The sequence below is a fragment of the Siphateles boraxobius genome, unplaced genomic scaffold (genome assembly GCF_051911475.1).
Source record: "Siphateles boraxobius isolate OS27281-9 unplaced genomic scaffold, OSU_SipBor_1 66, whole genome shotgun sequence".
Taxonomy (NCBI): Eukaryota; Metazoa; Chordata; class Actinopteri; order Cypriniformes; family Leuciscidae; genus Siphateles; species Siphateles boraxobius.
In genome coordinates, this window is record NW_027509193.1 from 23,057,501 (window position 1) to 23,078,181 (window position 20,681).

Below are 20,681 nucleotides of genomic sequence, written 5' to 3' on the forward strand. Positions count from 1 at the left end.
TTTTGCATTTATTAAAATGTCCTTGAGAATAAAAATACTTCTAGTTTGTCCAGTCTGATCTGAGATTATGACTACGGCAAGGAAATGTAACGTCCGGCCGCAGGATTAAACATCACAGGCCTAGTCACAAATGTGAGCAAAACTTTGATTCTCCCCACATGGCTGCATCTTTGGAGATAAAAGAAGAGGAGCAGATTACCGATGACTGATATCTGCATAGTCTTAATGTGAAGCTTTGACAGCATAATAGAAGTTCTCCCAGCAGAGCAGTGACTGTGATAAATGCAGCCCTATCAGATACACTCTGACTGCAGTAATGTAAGAGGAGACACAGGGGTCTCCTGCAGTGAGAGCCCAGATAAAAGACCCCTTTTGGTCCAACTCGACCTGAATCTGCCAGCCCCCCTTAGACAGCACCGTCTGGAATGCCTAGACTTAACATTCATTATTTACACCCTGCTTCTGACAGAATGTTAGGCATGCATTAATACACGCGCATACTTCACATAATTTCATAAACAAATAAAGCCTATACACACACACAGACACACATTTCAATGTTCTTTTATATATCATGCATAGTTACACTTAAATGTATTTCACAGATGGAAGCAGTTATATGCAGTTGCAACTATTATCTTTTCACACACCATTACTCTGTGCATTTGGTGACAAAGTGATTTGATTTTACGAGACCGATTAACTTACAACAGGCATGACTTGTTGACTTATAGTTGAAATAAATACCAATGATGGGCAGCTTCACTTTAATGCGGTCATTTTAAAACAAAGACACACCCTAATAGAGTTTGACTGGACAAAATCGCATCGCTGAGACTCAAATTTAGGGTATTACAATTGTATTTTACTGTTTCAACTCACTGTTGAAAATCAAAGCAGGAACAGTTTGCTCTTTGATCTTTATTAATATGATGGACTAATGCTGTCATACTGCAATATTGCTGATCCACCCTACTTCTAGTGATTTATACATTATTGCGGAGTACGGACTAAGGACACTAAGCGCTAAAATATACCCACCAATGTGTCCACATTGCTACAGTATGCTGAGCTAGAGAGGAAGATCAACATTAAAAAGCCAATGACTCCGCTCGGGAATATACAGCCCGGTATTGATTCAAACGCATAATGATGTCCATGCTGAGTGAAAGCTGCTGTATTCTTCTGGAGTGTAAGTGGGATCTGGTCAATAGTTATTGTGTAATCAAACACTCTTTTATATGTCATTACTGACCAACAGCAATATCCTTTTAATACTTGGCTTAAAGGGACAGTTCACCCAAAAATGAAAGTTCTGTCTTCAAGAAAGAGTGAATGAAACCGTTATTTCTTTGTCTCTGAACACGCCTGAAAACATTCAAATGCACAACATGTCCCAAAGATCTGTGATCTATAAATAATAGACAAGTTTTTGTCTGTAAAGTAGATATGGAACACAGAAGACTGGGTGATGGAGGAATCCACATCAGTCTCACACTTACTCACATTCATCATTAGATTATTTTCCTCTGTCGAAGCAGAGCAAATATTTTTCTCTAATGTTTAGATGCAGTTTAATTTTTCTCTGTAGATCTATAAGAGCAGCACTTCTTCACAGATCTGCCGTGTCATGATGTCGGCAACCCACACACACAAACACAACATTGGCTAGCATCCAAAGCGCACCATCATATTCACAGCTTTTTCAAGTGCAGCTCGCAAGAAATGTCAAGTGTGCACATAAACATGACAGAAAAACCTCTCAAACTTCTGATGACAATAGCGATCCCTGCCAAATACAGCACTGGCTGCTAGTTTTGCTAGTCAGGTAACATTTTGGACCAACTGACAGCCCACATCTATATAAAACACCAACTACCTCAAAACAATAAGAGTTATGTACAAATGATTGTATATGTTGAAATAAATAGCTTTATCTTCAACATTACTGTTTTGTTCTTATTTACCTGACATTAACTAGATAACTGCTGATTTTAGCTAATGAATGACCCAAATGAACCCATCGCTGGCTAAGTATTTAGATCGAAAACTTCCGTACACTGAAGTATAACCATCAGTTACGTTACTGAAGTGACAAAAGATACATGCTGGCAAGCAACATTGAATATGGCTGCTCATTTTCCGTATCAATTGAGCTTGGCTGATTTTGTTTGAGATCTCAGTGGAAATGCAGCTGGATAGTTGGCCATCTCACTGCCTACACAGTCAGCAGACAACAGACAGTGTGGATTTACAGGGAGCCATGAGTCATAATCCAGCTCTCGGGGCTCTAAAACTGCCAACCGCCCTTCTCTGGACGGTATCAAAGGGAAACACCTTTGAACTCTTTATTGACCTTGAAAATGGTAACCCAGCAAACACACAAAAAGGCCAACCAGAGCTGTAGTTACACAATCAATACTGCAGAGGCACTTGGCAAAGCAAATTACCTCATTATACCACAGCTTGTGTAGGTGTCCCTCTGAAAGCAAGACATGTGGAGACAAGTGGAAATATGGTTCTCAATTTAATTGCTCTAAGATCTGGGCACAATCACAAACACATACCAGTGAGTGACTTTAAAAGGTCGGTCACAAAATGTTCATCCACCTCTGTCCCTTGGCATAGATCTCATAGCAATAGTCTGGATGCACCATATTATTACATTTTAGAGTGTCCAAACTGCAATTAACCTCCTGTCCCAACTATAACACTGAATTATAGCTTTTGCTGGGCTTTGCATTATGATATCCATAAAATGGTAGTGCAGATAGTGCCAATGTCACACACAGGTTCTCCGCTGCCCACGCAATAAACTAGGCCTGATACAGCATTTCATAACGGATCGATATCTAAAGCTGTCAGACCTGCTGCTAAATGACTGTAGTCTTAAATGGAGTAGACAAGAGAACTGGACTGGCCCTATACAGGATCAGCTTATAATGAAAGCAAGCCAAAAAGCAAGCAAAAGTTAGAATAAAAATCAAAAAAATTCTGGGGAGAAAAATGCTAACAAGCTATATATATATATATATATATATATATATATATATATATATATATCTGTGTTTAAGATTGATGATAAGAAATGTTTCTTGAATACCAAATTAGCAAATTAGAATCATGTGACACAGAAGACTGTATAAATGACCGAATAAATTACAATTTAAAAAATGAATAGTCAGTTTAAATTTTAACATTTTAATAATACTTTACAATATCACTGTTTCTACTGCATTTTGATTAAATAAATGCAGCCTTAGTGAGAATAAGAGACTCCTCTCTCTCTCTCTCTCTCTCTATATATATATATATGCGCATGTACTGAAATCCACAAACACATTATATGATAAAATCATACATATTTTAAGACCACAGAGAGGGAACAGGTCTTTGTATTGCCTGAACTTTAGCTGTACAGTGAACAATTGTCACCATATAGCGGCCAAGCACTCGGTTGTAAAAGTTTAAGAAGCCAATAAGACTTTGACCGACCCCCCTTTGCAAAACAAACCACAAGAGGGGGTAAAGGCAAGCGCCAGGGAAGGAATTTCAATGGCTGTATACCCTATTGTTCCTTGACCTTTCTGAATTGTCGTTTGCCAGTGGAAAAAAACATTACTTCAACATTAAGAACCACATGCATTCATACAAACGCAATGTGGATGCGGTGCTACCAGCAGGTGGTCATTAACCGTTCGGGAGTCTTCCCAAACCAGCCCAGCACCCTCAATCTCCACTTTCATGTTCACATACTCCCTTCAAACTATCAGCCGCATTCAAAACTCCACAGTCCCTCCCCCTAAACAACCCCCAAACCCACAACAACTCTCAGCGCACACCATTAGCCCTGCTCCCAAGAGACACATAATTAACTGTTTAGGTTTATGAGCATGTGCATTTACAACAATAATCAACCGGTCTGATAGTTTTTCTACACCATTAGTCTCATTCGAGGTGTAAAAATGGAGGCTGTTATTTCTAAAAGAACAGATATTTAAGAAGAAAACTGGAAACAATGGGGTCACCAACGGTTGTTCAGTAGACGAAGGCAGACACAAACACACACAGGCACCGCCAAAAACACATCGACACAGCCCAAACACATACGAGCAGTCTAAACACACACATAGTCTCTCACACTGTCTGATTAGCATTTCAATAGCGTGACCCTTTTCCCCTCCAACAGATTACCACACAATCCAGCCCGGCTCTCTAGTCATTCATTCAACTTGTCATTCAAAGGCAGGTGTAGCGTTTTGGAAAGACACAGGCTGGTTGTGAATTCCACCACACTCAGAGCCTTCACATCATGTACTAAAATGAGAAAAAAAATCTAAAATGCACTCACATTTCATTGAGGTTTAACACTCTAAAGTGCTGTTGGGAGTCAACGAGAGCTCCCAAGAGATCTCTTCAGCATCATTGTTGGGATAAAGATGATAATGTAGGTTGAGAGATTATTACAGTGTCTACATTGATGCTACACTGAAAAAAATCTGTCACACATATTATTTAACATCACTGAACCAACCAACAAAACTCATTGTTATGGGTTAAATCGGGTATAAATAGCTCTTTTTAGGTAACAATTCCAGGTTCCCACTTTGTACAGTGCAGGAACGAGGATGAGAGAAGATCATGAGAGAAAGAGCAGGAACAAAAGACTTGGCTGCAGCAAATGTTCACACGTGCTAGTTTTCTCATCTCATCCTCTTACCCCTCCGCTCAATAATGAAGATCCATCATCTCCATCCTCTCTGCACGTGCCGGTTAAGCCCTCGTTGGCTGAGGACGTCCAAGACTTAGTGTCCCCGTCTCCCTCCAGGATCCCCACCCTCACCACAGTCCAACAGGTGAAATATCAGCGACCAGTCCTGTCAGATTTTAGTGCTCCTGTGGACGTGTGGCTTCGGGTATCTCAACCTAGCCACCACTGCTCCAAACTGCCTCAGTCCTCCTCACACATACACACACACACACGCTTCCGACCTGCATCGACCGATCATGCGGCCACACACCAACACATACGGACAGTGACGCTACTGATCTGGCAACAGTTGTTGGGCTTTTGGCCACTCCTCTCAGCAAATCACCTCCCCTACTCCTGCCTGCCACATTCCCTCCCTCTCTCTGCCTCGTTCTCTCGGTTGTTGCTAGGAAACTATTCCGCTGAGCCGTCCCACAGCTGTGACATCGAGAGGAGCGTGAGTGTGCTCCTTCGCAACACACACAGCTATCTTAAGCCTAACCTCAGCTGTGCTGCATAATACACACAATTACAGACAATTAACCTTCTCCTCATTTAAGTGTCATGATAAATAAAGCAAATAGATAAATAAGATACAAACATCAAAGAATCAATAGGGGTTGATCATGCGCTGCCCTGGAAAAACATCAGCAGTGTTATTTTGATCAAAAAAGTAAAAGCTCTTGTTTTTTTGTAAATGTCCTAAATCATGGTAAAGTATTTTCCATTAGGAAACCATTAGCCAAGTATTTTTCTTTAAAAATTCCTTAAATTGTGTACTATATCAACAAACATTATAAAACATCATGACGAAGAAATGTCACATTATAAATATACTACAAGCAGAAATGCCACACAACAAATGTAAAAAATCCAAAGCACAAAACTTCATATGGGTCATCTAAGCTCATTGGAAAAACTAACATTTTCTGCAAAATTATATTACGTTGCTTCTTGTACGTTTTGCAACACTTTTAAAGTGGAATGTTCAGTGAGTTCACTAAAAGCGAGTTCAGTTTATCTGAAACAGATGAAAGTCAATCTGGCCAGTCTTATTACTTTAGTTGTTGTGCATATCGTGACAGTTGGGAAATTAAATTAAATTAAATTAAAAGGTTAATGTTCTGTCACTTTCGAAAATGACACTAAATCCACACTAAACCCTTAACCAAACTGCCAAAACTGCCTTAACCAAAGTCTTTGAGCTTTTTTATCGTGAATGTTTCAGAAGAATCGTACCAGGTGAATTACAGAGCAAGTTTATTACGTTGGTCACACTTTACAATAAGGTCTTTAGTTAACATTAGTTAATTTATAAACTAACATGAACTAACAATGAGCAAAACATTTGTTACAGTATTTATTAATATTTGTTAACGTTAGTTAATAGACATCCAGCTGTTCATTGTTTGTTCATGTTAGTTCTCACAGTGCATTGAATAATGTTAACAAATACAACCTTTGATTTAAATAATGTATTAGTAAATGTTGAAATTAATATGATCTAAGATTAATAAATGCTGAAGAATGCATTGTTCATTCAGTTCATATTAACTAAGGTAGTTAACTAATGAACCTTATTGTAAAGTGTTACCATTACGTTAGAAATGCCATGCATATGAAGCTGGTTATGTCATGCAAACATGAAAATGAATTAGTTTACAAATCATGCACTACAGTACGTTTTTGGAGGCTGAGACACGTTTTTACAATGAGCCAATTGTCTGTATTTTCCCTCCAAAATCCCTTAAGAAGATTAAAAAAATCATGAGAGTTATTATCTTTTAACGTCTAAACTGACTAAACAGATAAATGGCACAAAATATATATTTTTTAATTTCCTGAAAACATTTGAAATAGTTAACCAACAGTTTGAAAAAAGTGAGGTGGAGTGATGTAATCTTGATCCATGTTTCAAACTTTTTTTTCACACAAAAAAATAAATTTCTGTCATCATTTAAATCACCCTCATGTTGCTCCCAACCTCTATGACTTTCTGGAAAAATAAAAGAAGATATTTTGAAGAATGTTGGTAATCAAACAGTTTTGGTGTCCATTGACCTTCATTGTACAGACAAAAAACAGACATTTGTCAAAATATCTACTTTTATGTTCCACAGAAGTTAAAGATGACAGATTTTTCAATTTCAAATTAAATAGAGTTAACTTTCATAACTAGAGTGGTCTTATGACTGATTTATAGAATATCTTAAGAGCTCCCTTAATTAACACTTCTCATAAATTAACAGGCTCACAGCAGCAATGAGCTCTTGAAATAAAAATCGAATCAATGGTGAACATTTACACATGTACATTCACACTTCCACAGCTTCGAGTGAGAAGTCTTATATATGCAGTGCTCTGTTTGTGAATGCATATGTGTGAGTTTGAGATGCATGTTTATGCAGGTGCATGAGATACTGTATCTGTGTGTGTAAGAGAGAGAGAAAGCAAGCAATCATCCTCCGTTCTAACTCTCTACTGTGTATCAGTGATGCCCCACTTTCTTTGTTTCCAATGAGGTCAGTGCCGCAGCAGTTTTGGCCCAGGAGCTTGACCCGGACCCTCCTACCTCTCACGTCCACAACTCTCTGTCAGAATTCAGCTCTCTCTCTTCAAATTATCTCAAAATACAGATCACATGATCTCTGTGGTGCTGCAGGGATTGACATACAGTCTGAGCTGTAGTTGAGAAGATGGAAGAGAGAGAGAGAGAGAGAGAGAGGGGGGTGGGGGGGGGGGGGGGTTGGACACACGGGAGTGGATGCTGCAGATGAAAAGACGATCACACAGCTCTATCACTAACTGGTGCTTGGCTCCTGAAGCTGTTTACACAGCCAAAGCCATTCTATTTCAGACATGTTTGTCCTGCTTTACCCTGATTATCATTGCAGGTAACTGTGTAAAGAGAGACTGTTGTTATTTCAGTCAGGTGTGGTTGATCTCCACTTGCTTCCTGTTATCAGATCTCAAAGGAAACAAAGATGCAATTGTATAATTTTCTCACAATTTGAACTGTTTGAACATGAAAAATAATGTTGGACCATTATTACTCTATACACAGCTAGAGTTTTAGAAGAAAACGTGAATGCTGTTTGACTGTGGAAATGTTGCTGCCATGATGTTGCCATCATGAGTGTTTGCCAGGGCATTACTATGCAGTTGCTAAGGTGTTCAGAGTGTCTTTTGACAAAATCTATCTGGGTGCTATATTTCTGGGTGGTTGCCAGGGCGTTACTATGAAGCTGATAAGGTGTTCAGAGTGTTTTTTTTTTTACAAATGCAATCTGGTTGCAATATTTCTGGGTGGTTGCAAGGAAGTTACTATGCAGTTGCTTAGGTGTTCTGAATATTTTAGGCACTTGTTACTTGGTTGCTAGGGTGGCCTGGGTGGTTGCCAGGGTATTACTATGCAGTTGCTAAGGTATTCACAGTTTCTTTTGACAAAACTATCTGGTTGCTATATTTTGGGTGGTTGCCAGGGCGTTACTATGAAGCTGATAAGGTGTTCAGAGTGCTGTTGTTTTTTTGTTGTTGTTTTTTTTCCAAATTCTATCTGTTTGATATATTTCTGGGTGGTTGCCAGGAAGTTACTATGTTGTTACTAAGGTGTTCAGAGTGTTTTTGACAAATGCTATCTGGTTGCTTTATTTCTGGGTGGTTGCCAGGGTGTTACTCTGCAGTTGCTAAGGTGTTCAGAGTGTTTTTTGACAAATGCTATATGGTGTCTATATTTCTGGGTGGTTTCCAGGGCATTACTATGCAGTTGCTAAGGTGTTCCAGGTGTTTTAGACGTCTGCTATCTGGTTGCTAGGATGTTCTTGCTAGGGGTCTAACTGGTTGTTATTTGGTTGCTTACAATACAGAAGCACTAAGTAAAACTATACTTAGCACTGAGGGTTTGTTCAATCTAATAGTGAAGCTTGCAAGCAACGGAGTATATCAGTGAGTAGTAAGATTAATATAAGATTGATATAAGACAGAAAACATTTAGGCTGTTAACTGCAACTGCTCTGTAATGTGTGAATGATTGCTTCAGGATTTAATTTAAACAGAGAAGCCTCTGTGTGCATATGAACACAGCTTTTATCTCTTATAACTTTCTCTTTTCTCTTACCCATCTTTATTGTGACTGACAGCTGGTAGATTAGGAGGACTGCTTGAATGTAAAGAAAGACGAGGAGAAAAGTGGGAAAGAGAATAAGAGAGGAAGGCCACAATGAGACCCAGATGAGCCAAAAAAAGCACAAGGAATCAGACAACATACACATACTCAACAGCAAATTTTCATCAGTTGATACATACAAATTTCAACAGTCCTAAAAATTAAGATGATCGACTGAAACTTAAAATGTTCAAGTAGCTAGTAGTGTAACACAGAGTGGATTATAAAATGAAAAGAAGACAAAGCGAGTGAGCAAGAGTAAGAAGCAGACAGAAGAGCAGGAGGGAACACAGTGAATACAGGCTTGGCAGTTTGGGCACAGTGCGCATACAAATGACTGTATTCCTCTATAATCCAAAACCAGGGGTGTCAATCGGTGGATTGCAAGGTATAACTGGTTCACAGGTCTGTTCTGATAGGCTCACGGACCACAAAAAGAAAAGCTAAAACCAAAGAGTGAAATACAACTAAGCATATAATCATGCAAAGAAACTACACAAAGTATAAGAAACAGCAACCAAGACTACATTAATTATGAGTTTATTTACATTGCAAATAAACAGTTTGTGTAGAGCTGATTTGCTGGTCTTAGCTGGCTCCCCAGCCTAGTCAAGCTGGTTTTAAAGGGGTTTTGGGCACTTGGTCACTCTGCGAAACAACTTGACGGGGCTGGGAGACAATCTTAAACCAGCTAAAACCAGTTTAAACCAGCTTAGGCTGTGTTAAAGCTGGGGTATGTGATTCTCTTTTTTGTCCATTTTTTCAAAATAACTTGAAATCCTATTCCTAACCCACTTACAGCCACTGAGTTAGGAGCACTGAAATGAAAATTTAATTTAGAAATTTAATCATCTGTGGAACGGGCAGGACTCGAAAAACTCCAGCCAATCATTTCCAAGGCCACCTAGAATCATTGGACAGTAAGTTCGTCAATCAAACGGTCGTACCACACCCCCCTCCCCCCAGCGCGCATGACCCCCTTCGTGCGCATACACAAAGCTCGTGACGCATGCGCATTTCATCAGTAAAGCCGGTTCCATGGTCAGTAGTAAATCGTCATTACAATCTCTCGCGCATCGAGTTTTGTTCATGTTCTTCGAATGGGTGGAGTCAGGGCCAGCGTTGGAGGAAAGAAGGTAGGACCATTTGAATTGTGTACTTTCAAAATCTGCCGGTCGTTTTCCAAATCACATACCCCACCTTTAAGTGTCTTTTTCCAGCAGGGATGTTAATCATTTTTTCATAATGTTAAGTCTATTCAGTCATAGTCATCTTCAAACATTTCAATGTATAATTATTGTTAACTAAAAAATGAAACTATTAAAATCCTGTTTGGTCATTGAAATAAAGCTGTTATAAAATAAAAATCTAAATATTAGAGGAAAACTTTAAAAACTGAAATAGAAACTGCCTCCGCAACTTACTGAAATAAGTTTGGGTACAAAAACTTAAACAAAAATAAAGCTTTATAAAAATATTAAAAATGATTTAAACTTAAACTAAGATTAAAATGAAAAATGAACATTTAAAAATAAAAGCTATAGTGCAAAAAGGTCATATTCTAAAACTGCTAAATTCTTGCTGTGCAAATGGCTCCGACCAACATGCTGACATTTTATCTGATAGTGATGTCAGGCAACCTCGAGCTCATGCTGTGCGTGACAGTTGGAAGATACTTGAAGAGAAAGCTCCTATTTAACACGTGATGTCATTGTGGCAGTGCATGCACTCAGAAGAACCTGGCTGCTCACATCAACCCAGACAGAGAGAGGAGAGGAGAGGATGTTGAAAGCTTGATGGCAGTGATTGAACTCAGTGGGTAGTAGTACTGCACAACATCATCCAGAAATGGGTTGCCTTTATAATCGGACAGTGACAGTTTTGCCAATAACTTTTGATGTCCTTTTATTTGGCATACACATGACATTCAATCTCTCTCTCTCTGCACAATCAGTATTGACAGAACACATCATCTCTTTTTGTACTGCCGCCACCTCATCCGTCTTTCATATTTTCTTTCCCATCAAAATTACATTGTCATAACAATCGTATACTTTTTTCTCTCTCTCTCTCTCTCTCTCTCTCTCTCTCTCTCTCTCTCTCTCTCTCTCTCTCTCTCTCTCTCTCTCTCTCTCTCTCTCTCTCTCTCTCTCTCTCTCTCTCTCTCTCTCTCACACACACACACACACACACACACACACACACACACACACACACACACACACACACACACACACACACACACACACTGCAGAACATTGGGTTCCAAACAAAATTGGACCTCATTGACTTTCATTGTATGGGCAAAAAACAAAAATGTTTCAAAAATATCTTCTTTTGTGTTCTACAGAAGAAGGAAATTAATTTGGAACGACATGAGGGTTGTTGGGTGAACTATCCCCTGGTTGGGTGAACTAAGTCCTGCCATTTTACAAAATGGATACACTGAAAAATGGTTATGGCTACAAAAATGATATTCTACCATATATAAATCTGTTCAGCCCCCTTTAGGCTCACAGGAAGCAGGCACTGGCCTGTGAAATTCAATGTCACATGGAGCAGTGTTGCACTGCTCCTGATGAAGGGAGTGATGTGGTGCATGAAAGCCGAGGGCTTTTTACTCAGACTGAAACATCTTCATCATACACTGTCGCGGTGCATCTCATTTCAACATGCGTCTGTGCTTAAAATACCAACAGCTTGAATCCTCACCTGCTTAAGCAAAAAAAATCGGCTTTTTATGCATTCATTCTGCTCTGAGCAGATGCAGATACTGGACCTTATGATGATGTTTGTTGTGCTGCGCAGATTCAGATGCTGCTGATAGACAGATGATACTACAAAGATATGATACTACAAAGATATAGTAACACAGCATTCACAAAAGTAAACAACATGTGTTTCCAAATTGTGTATATTTGGCAAGTTAGTCAATTATAAAGTGTCTATTTGTGTCTATAGACACATGTCATATCTGTAGCCTATATGGGGCCAGTAAGTTTTTAATTAAAAAAATATTTATTGAGCAAGGATGCATTAAATTGATCAAAAGTGATGGTAAAGACATTTATAATAGATTTCTATTTCAAATAAATGCTGTTCTTTTGAGTTTTCTATTCTTCAAAGATTCCTGGGGGAAAAAAGTACAGTATGCAGTGACAAGATGTGTCTTAAATCTAGATTTGACATGCAGTCTGAGCCCCAAACATTATCAGGAAAAGCCTTCCTGATTATGTTCCAGGCTCAGACACACTCTCATAGTTTAAATATAGATTAAAGACACATCTCTTTAGCCAAGCATTCACATAATGCATCTCATAAAATTGCACTCCCCCAGTTATATCAGATCAGATGCACATGATTATCTTTTTGCTTGAAACACTTTGACACAGTCACCTCTGATTACAGATTACTCTAAACTGAGGTTTGCACAAAAATGTTATGTTATCAACATTGATAATAATCAAAAACGTTTTTTTTAAGCAGCAAATCATTTTATAATGATTTATGAAAGATCATGTGACACTGAAGACTGGAGTAATGATGCTGAAAATTCAGCTTTGCATTACAGGAATAAATTACATTTTAAACTAGAAAGTAAAGTTCATCGGTAAAAACTTTTATGTTGGCTCGGCAAAGCCTTTTCTGAAAGTTGTAAAGTTTTATCACGTTGCTTGTGTAGCGATTGTTCTACTACACACGCATGTTTAAGCTCATTGTTATCATTTTATTTTGTTGCTAGCACAATTTAACATGTTCTAACAGGTTTCTAGAATGTGCCAGCTTTTTTTCTAGCATGATTTCACGTTGCTAACATTGTTTTACATTTTCTAGCATTTTCTCACATGTTTTAACATTTTGCTAGTATGCTTTAAAACATTGCTAACTAGCATGTTTTATCGTGTTGCTAGCATGTATTATTGCAAAGTTAACATGATATATAGACATGGATATAGAGCAGAATTGATGAATACTGCAGAGAGACAGAGCATTGTTCTGCTCAGTCCACCACTGAACCCTACAATCTCTCTGTCTCAATGACAGCCAATGATATTCAGTCTAAACTTTCTGAATTACCAGCAGTAAAGTCTCTTCTCTATCTATTCAGCTTAGTCAAACCAAAGATGTGCCTTCCTTAGTAGCCTAATATACAGTAATATTCTTCCAGCTACTTGAATCTAAAACTACAAGGCCATGAGAATAGAAAGTAAAAAATTGTACATTGTATTCCTTATAAGTCAACAACAAAAGAGAGTTTAATAATATAATATTAATAATATCTCTAGAAAAAAGGAGCACAAAATGGACAAGCACCTCAACACATGCTCTTCTAGCCCCCCTCTCTCTCTCTCTCTCTCTCTCTCTCTTTCTCTGTGCGTGTGCGCATGTGCAGGCGTCTGAGGAGTGTGTGAGCGTCTGAGCGATTTGCGGCGTGTTTGAGTGAGTTAGTTTTTTTTCCCCTTTTTTTTCCCTTTTCTCTTTATTTTGTTTAGATATTTTGGTTTAGTGTTTATTTAATTGTCGCCGGTTTTTTTCACCTAAGGGTGGAAAATGGGGACGAATTCAGATGGTTGTGTTTCTTTAACCGCTCCACACGGACGTGCAAATGTTTACCTGATGAGTCCATAACAGTTGAGGATTGTCTAGTTGCGATCAGCAGCAGGATTGGTGCTTGTAACATTGTGTCCGCATCAAGGATGAACAGGGCGTTTGTTATCTTTTTGAAAAAAGTCTCTTTGGTTCAGCATTTAGTTGAATTTGGTTTATCCGTTAGAGATACTTTTTTATCAGTTTTGCCGTTGTCGAGTCCTTCCAAGAAGGTTATCCTTTCGAATGTCCCCCCATTCATTTCTAAAGATTCACTAGAGCGTTTGTTAGGACGCTATGGTAAACTAGTGGGGCCGAACTCAAACATGTCATGTCATTTAGACGTCAGACTTTCATGATTCTGAACGCTGAATTTCAATCTTTGAATACATCAGCGAAAACTACTGTGCTGGGTAAAGATTATGCCATTTATATCAGTACTGAATCAATGAGGTGTTTTACTTGTGGAAAGTACGGTCATACAAAACTGGTATGTTCAATGAATGACGAGGCTAACACTAATGTGAATGAGCGCAATCATTCTACGGAACAATTGCCTTCTGCTCCAGTAAATAATGAAGGTGCCAGTGACAGAATTAATCAGGTAATTGAAGCGCCTTCTCTCTCTAAAGATGGAGAAAGTGCTAACGAGCCTATAACGAACGAGAACGTTGACGATTTGACACATTCTTCCGTGAATACCGTTGTAAGTGTAAATGACAGCACAGTGCGGGCTGACGCAGATCCCGCCGGCGCGAGCGGTGAACCGGAGCGACCAGTAGAGCGGGCTGAGCTTGTGATGCCTGGCGGAGAGTTAGTCGATTCGCAGGCATCGGGATTTAGTCTGTCTCAGGGCGATGCTGGTGTGTTGATAGAAGGAAGTGAAGTTCATTCAATGGATTCTGATAGTGACACTTCTGATATAGCAGAAATCTTACTATTGCAAATTCTCAGAGAGGGTCTGTAGAGAATGGTCACAATTTTAAATTAAAACATTCCTATTAAACAGTTAGTCAAATTAATGATTTTTTGGACAATACCTTTAACCAGCGAAAACCAAAACTTGAGAAATACTTCCCAGATTTACAACTCTTCGTTATGTCATGTACAATGGCAATAAGAAAGTCAACACTGGAGGAGCTTGATCAGCCTAAACGTTACAGGCTCAAAAAATACCTTAGCACTGTTAAAAAAAAGATTAAAAGCTCGGTTCAAAGACTATAGGGGTCATGATTGTCAGTTTAATTTTTGGGGTTTTTGGATACTCTAACATTATCTTTTCCATGGCATCCATAAATATTGGATCTTTTAACATCAATGGATGTCGGGACACAACAAAGAGACTTGCTCTGTTTAATTATTTACAACTTAAAAAGGCAGACATTATTATGCTTCAAGAGACTCATTCTGACTTACAGAATCAGACACAGTGGAATTGTGATTGGAAGGGAAATATTTTAATGAGCCACGGGACTAATCTTAGTGCTGGTGTTGCTATACTTTTCTCTCTAGGTGTCAGTGATCAACCAGTTATGCTTGAGATAGTACCTGGTTGACTTAAGAGCAGATATTATGGTTGGACAAATAGGGTTTTCTTTTTTTAATGTATATGCTCCAAATGTTGGACAAGGGCGTAAGATATTTTTTGAAAAGTTGTCAGATGCCTTGTCACAGTGCCCACAGGATAATGTTTTGGTAGTTGGAGGTGATTTTAACTGCACTATAAACCCTGATTTAGATAGGAATCACGATGAACCTCACTCAAGTTCTGCAGAAGTTTTAAAAAATGTTATTGGTTATCATGATCTTGTTGATATATGGAGAGATAGTTTTCCTAGGGTTAAACAGTATACCTGGTTAAAAGTTAACTCAAATTCTTTGTCTGGAGCGAGACTTGACCGATTTTAGGTTGCCAAGAGTAATAGTGGTAGGTTTTATAATAGCCTAATAGTACCATCCTTTCTATCTGACCATCATTATATCTCCGTAGCTGTTTCTCTCCTGTCTTCTAAAACTCACAAATCACACTGGCACTTTAACAACAGATTATTACAGGATCACTCTTTTATTCACTCTTTTGACTTTTTTTGGCAATCTTGGAGAGAGTAGAGATGTAGTTTTCCTTTATTAAGTCAGTGGTGGGACATAGGCAAAGTGCATATTAAGTTGTTTTGCCAACAATATACTGCCCATAACACCAGAATTCTCAACAAAAAAATGAGATCTCTTGAAGAAGACATTCTGAGACAAAGTGACCATGGTGACTCTGCTGATTCCATTGAGAGGAATAAATTCCTTCTAAAGACTTTGTTGGAGGAGCAAGGAAAAGCAGCTCTCTTAAGGACCAGATATTCTCAGTTAAACGAAATGGACACTCCCTCTGTATTCTTCTTTGGTCTGGAAAAAAAACCAAGAGAACATAAGTACTTCCATAAACTGAATTTACCACAGGGTGGTGTGACAACTGATCAGCAAGAAATCCGCACTCAAGCACTTTCCTTTTATGAGGACGTCTACCATGCTGAACCATGTGACAGATCAGCAGCAGAACAACTTCTGTGTGATCTACCACAGTTATCAGAGGAAGATCAACATATCCTTGAGAACCCTATATCCTTTGCTGAACTTTCTCTTGCCGTCCAGGAGCTGAGCCCTGGGAAGTCGCCTGATCTGGACGGTCTTTCATCGGAATTCTATCGTGCCTGCTGGGATTTGATTGGAGAGGACCTGTATGCAGTCTTCCTGGAAAGCTTTAATCGAGGGAAACTTCCATTGAGTTGTCGGAGGGCAATCATAACATTAATCCCAAAAAAAGGAGATCTTGGGTTCCTTAAAAACTGGCGACCAGTGTCACTGATCTGTGTTGATTTTAAAATTTTATCTAAAACACTAACTAATAGATTTAAAAATATATATGTCCGATGTAATCCATGAAGATCATTCATTTTGTGTCCCTAAACGTACGATTTTTGATAATCTTTTTCTCGTAAGAGACATTATTTCAGTTGCACAAAGGCACAGATTGGACATTGGTTTCCTCTCCTTGGATCAGGAAGAAGCTTTCGACAGGGTGGACTATCATTATTTGTTCAAGACCCTTGAAGCTTTTGGTTTTGGTGCAAATTTAATTTCTCTTGTCAAGCTACTGTACAGTGACATTTACAGTATGTTACGAATTAATGGGTCTTTAACTAGACCTTTCTCTGTGACTAGGGGAATAAGACAAGGATGTCCTCTGTCTGGTCTTCTGTACTCTATTTCCATTGAACCTCTGCTAGTTATGCTGAGGAAACAGTTGTGTGGTGTTGGTGTCCCAGGTTTCCCAGAAGTAGCCCCGGTGAAACTTACAACTTACGCAGATGATGTGACAGTAATAATCAAGAGCACTGATGATGTTACTAAACTTATTTCTTGTTTGAACAAGTTTCAGAATGCTACATCTGCTCGTATTAACTGGGATAAATGCGCATCCTTTTTGTTGGGAGACTGGGTGGATATAGGACCACCTCACTTGCCACAACAGTGTAAATGGGTTCAAGATGGATTTAAAGTACTTGGTGTTTTTTTGGGGACAGCCCAGTACACTGAAAATAATTGGGAGGGATTAGCAAATCGGGTGATCGGTAGATTACAGAAATGGCGATGGCTTCTCCCACAGCTCTCTTTCAGAGGGAGGTGGTTGATTATCAATAATCTGGCTGCCTCAATGCTATGGCACAGAGTAACTGTTTTACATTTGGGTTGTCTATATTAACAGATTTAGGTGGGATAGGCCTAAATAAACAGTTGTTCTTAATGGAAAAGCCCTTTGAGGGAAATGCACACGTTTTCTTCCCTAATTTTTACATGTCAGTAATTAAATCGTGGAAATATTTAAATTTTTCAAGAACAGAAGATGTGCACTATGGGATTTCAGAGCTCTTGTTTTTTAATCCTCTTATAAAGCTACCATCTAATGTGTCTTGTTTTGTTCCACATTTTTTAAATGCTGGAGTTAGTAAGGTTATGGATTTAATTGATTTGACACAATGTCAGTGGCGAACTGTGTTGTCAGTTGCTGCACAGGTTAAATTAAAATCTCTGAGAACTGTGGATAGGATAATTAAGTGTATTAGGGATGCTTTGCCCCCTGCATTAATGTCCTGTTTAAACTCAGCCCTGGTAGATGGTTTTACACCTCAGAACAGTTGAAGTTGAAGGTATCCCTAAAGATGGAGGAGTTGGGGATAATTTAAACCAGACTACATTGTTGAATTGATATGGGAATTTGGTTTTTCATAATGTGGAAAAGAAAAATCTTTATTATATTTGTGTTAAATCTGTGCATGTAGGACATTTGCAAGGAAAAACAGATACTAAATGGAGGGATAAGATCTCTATTTGTGATGAAGTTCATCCATCATGGAGAGTATTGTATAAAGCTCCTATCTCCAAGCGATGTGGTGATATTCAGTGAAGAGTACTCCATTGTGCTATAGCCTCAAATAGTTTGGTATCAAAGTTTAATAAGATTGTTCTGTTATGTCCCTTCTGTAATGGTCATGATACTGTTTTTCATATGTGTTTTGAATGTCCAAGACTTGGTCCTTTATTTGTAATACTTGAAAAGTTGATCACAAAATTAGGGTTTTCATATAACAATATCTTGTTTATATTAGGATATAAATATAGAAGGTGATGGCAACAGCAATGTGTTCTTGCCAATTTTTTGGAAGATATGGAAGCTATGTTTAGGTCTTTAATAGAATCTCGAGTGACCATTGAGTATACCTATTACAAATACACTGGTAATGTTGCTTTGTTTGAATGGAGATGTGGTGTGGGAGAGGCACTGGTGACTGTGAGTGCGTATGGTAATTGGTAAAATGTTTGTTGTTTTGTAATGTATTTTGTATAAAACATTGTCTTAAACCCTAAACTGCTTTAAATAAAAGGGGGTCTCTCTCTCTCTCTCTCTCTCTCTCTCTCTCTCTCTCTCTCTCTCTCTCTCTCTCTCTCTCTTAATCCATCAGTGTAATCAATGTGACAGGCTCATTAGTGCTCTGACTCAACTATCATTCAGCAGCAGTCACTCAGAAGAAACATCTCTGAGTTCAAACTCCAATCACGATTGATCTATACCGAGCACAGTACGTACACGCACATACACCGATAAACCCAGACAAATCACAGCTCCACAACTAAAAAATGAGCTTCGGGTTTGAATGTTGTCAACAGGAATTGTTTTGTCTCAGAAAATGGGCAATAAAATTCTATCTGGATAATTTAGATTGGTGGTTGGCCCTGCGTCTCATCTGGTTGCCCGTTGACGGCAACATTGCCCAGCAACATTGCTCAAAAAGTTGCCCTGTTGCCCATCACCTTAAGACATAGCACCTTTTTTTGTAATTTTGTTATATGAAGGTCACATTAAAAGTGCCTTAGTAACTTTAGCCTTTTTTTATCATTTAAATGCCCAGAGCCAGATTTTCAATGTTAAAATATGAAATTTATATTTTTAAACTAAGATCATCATGTTAAATCTACACACACACACACACACATCACTTCAATATCTACAATGTGAAAATTAATTCTTACATTTATACACAGATTACAACTGTGGCGTATTTTTCAATGTTCTTTTCACCCCAGACAACATTTTTCCACTAATAGTATTATCAAAACCTTTAGTGTACTTAGTTACCAAAGATAAAAGAAAATGTCAGTGGAGAACGTTTGTGTGTCAGTGAAGGATATAGTATTCACATACTGTAAGTAGCATTAACAGACCAAGTAAGCCATTAACTGTACTCAAGCAGGTCCTGTACACGAGAAATATGCTTGGTCAATCTGATCAGTTGTCTGTAACCTTAATCTCTAAATCATGCTTTGTGCATATAATTATATAATTATCCATTCAATGAAACACACACAGACAGACACACACACACACACACACACACACACAAATAGCATTGTGTTAATATAACGTGTTGCTTTGTGACAGCCACCACGACACTACACTACTATGATGGGAAAACTGTGTTACCTGACAGAGATGACAGAGAGAACATGTCTGACACCGAAATGGCACAATATTAGTGAGAGGTGCATGCTGGTCCAATTAGAAAATATGTTCATGACATGGAAGTAATCATACCATTCACTGATATTCTATCTTATGGTGTCAGTTTAATCATCAAAGAAAATTAACATTTCAATGTTTTTTTTGTTTTTGGAGAGAGAGAGAGAGAGAGAGAGAGAGAGAGAGAGAGAGAGAGAGAGAGAGAGAGAGAGAGAGAGAGATAAAGGTGCTCTGCAGAAGATCAATGCAAAGCTTCAGTCCAGTGTTCATTTGAAGTGCTAATAGAACCGTTTGCAGCAGAGCACAGCAAAAGCAAAGAGCAATGCAGTAGAAGACACAGACTTCATTTTCACATCTTCACATGACAGCAATCTCACAATAAAAAAAAATAAAAAAGCTGTAGTGCAGGAGGTAGCCTATCATGGAAAATAATCCTAAAACCTGCACCACCCTCTATATCAACAATATAGAAAACATTTCCTGTAACTGTTGGAAAAATGATAGTTAGCTTTTGCAGCAGCTGGATTTTCCAGAGAGCAAATGAGCAGGAATAAATGATACTAAAATTACAAATGTAAAACATGCCGCTCAGACTGTGAATGTCTCAAACAGGCAATGTTTTAGCTACATAATTAGCCAGTCTTTTCCTTTTCTCTTCATATTTCTCAACATTTTTATTCGGGTATTACTATGTAATTACTATGCAATTATTCGTGTCTTAAAATAAATGACAATATGGTTATGAAGCTCATCATTACATAGTGTGACTGAATGTGTCTTTTTCAGAATGTGGAGGAGGTCTGTTCACTGCTGCTGCTGCAGTGTTTAATATCCACAGGGACACTATAATCCAGCTTCACTCTGAAGTACATTGTCTGACTGATAAAACACTCAAAATTATCCATGCATTACTGTAAAAATTAATAAACTATTTTAGATTACAACTGGTGATGGACGATACGAATGGATAGACCAGTATGGCGCATGTATAAAATCTGCATAATGCCATTTTTTCCAAAATGAAAAACACTAATCCTTGCACTTCACATGCATATATAATATTAACTCCAAAGTGTGGCTGTATTTGTTATGAATGCTGTTTCAATCGTTGT

General features: G+C 38.3%; 1 protein-coding gene across 3 annotated transcripts in view; it reads right to left on the bottom strand.

Annotated features, from left to right (window-relative positions):
* The window catches only part of rab11fip4a (RAB11 family interacting protein 4 (class II) a), a 50,730-nt gene that overhangs the window by 15,975 nt on the left and 14,074 nt on the right, over nucleotides 1–20,681 (bottom strand). Inside the window, exon 1 of one of the 3 annotated variants that reach the window (XM_077213055.1) lies at nucleotides 4,721–5,135. The exons of 1 other annotated variant lie outside the window; for it this stretch is intronic. The gene's annotated coding sequence lies outside the window, so the exon portion shown is untranslated. Of the gene's footprint in view, nucleotides 1–4,351; nucleotides 4,485–4,720; nucleotides 5,136–20,681 lie in introns of those variants that run through there. One more of the 3 variants, XM_077213056.1, reaches the window with a different exon arrangement.